General features: G+C 42.8%; 1 pseudogene; it reads left to right on the top strand.

Annotated features, from left to right (window-relative positions):
• Positions 1 to 279: 279 nt before the first annotated feature.
• On the top strand, positions 280 to 398 carry LOC148442688 (5S ribosomal RNA; annotated as a pseudogene).
• The last annotated feature ends 812 nt before the right edge of the window (positions 399 to 1,210 follow it).

The raw sequence follows: 1,210 nt of genomic DNA, 5'->3' as shown, positions 1-1,210 counted from the left end.
ACACGTAACGCTAGAACGAGGAGATCTTGGAAACTTACTCTCAAGACGTGAGATGTACTGGTTATTTGAATTGGATACATTGGCACCAAAAGGATTCAACGAAAGTTACGAAATTGCGCCTTTCTTATGATGGCATCCTCCCACCTACTTAATGTACCTCATTACCGATCCACTATGGGATATGGTGGATTGTTGTGGAGGGCCTGATCAGTACCCTGGAGGGTGACTTCTTGGAGAAGTTCAGGTGTGGTAGGCATAGAGGATAGATCCACCACCATTGATTGCAGCCATACCACTGGGTATATGCCCAACTCCGCCCGAACTTGGAAGCGAAGCTCCTGTGGGCTGGGTTAGTACTAGGATGGGTGACCCCCTAGGAATACCAGGTGCTGCAAAACTATGGTTGGATGACAATCCTCTATGGGAGTATAAGTAATGGAGCCTGAAAGAATATACAAGAAAATATGCGCAATAATATTTGAACTTGAAAGATCTTTGGAAGACAGCGAAGCATTCAAATATGGTGTTAGTGGAAATCTATAAATACATCTGGAGTATCACAAAGAAATGAAAAGAACTACCATCTGAAAAGAATACTGGAATCAGACTTGTGACTTAACATGAACCTTGCCACACAAGCATAATCAAAAGTAGGAAGTTTCTGGGAAATCTCTTCTGACTCTAGATTTTTTAACTTTTTTTTTTTCCCCCCTAATAAAATCTCCCGTTTTCTAAATAAAATAGAAACCCGTAGCTTTATATTTGGGCCAAGATAATTAATGATTATATTGAAATAGGGTCTGAATTATAAATTGAATAATAATCTAATAATGTGCGGTCCTGAATATTTCCTTACAAAGTATATATCATGGAATCTAATGAACGTTTTTGTCTTAAGTCACAGATTATGGCACAACGTTTTTATCTATATGCCAAAGTGTGGGCGGAAGTTGGTTCCGATATGAACAATAGGGCGCTTCATGCCAGGAGAACCCAGGAAGCTGGATACATGCTATTCAAGTTCCCATGGAAACGAACAACGCTGATGCGGCGGGCGGAAGTCATCATACATCCATCGCATGGACGAGAAGGGCGGAAGTGACGGATGACAGCGGGCCCACGTGATCGGGAGGAATGCAGCCACGAGGACGGAAGTGACGTACCCGGCTTACCTCAATCCCGGGAAGAAGCGGCAACGCACAGGATGTGA

The sequence above is a fragment of the Taudactylus pleione genome, unplaced genomic scaffold (assembly GCF_031769625.1).
Source record: "Taudactylus pleione unplaced genomic scaffold, aTauple2 ptg001420l, whole genome shotgun sequence".
In the NCBI taxonomy this organism is placed as follows: domain Eukaryota; kingdom Metazoa; phylum Chordata; class Amphibia; order Anura; family Myobatrachidae; genus Taudactylus; species Taudactylus pleione.
The sequence above is the reverse complement of the archived record's forward strand: the minus strand, read 5'-3'. Positions and strand labels throughout refer to the sequence as shown.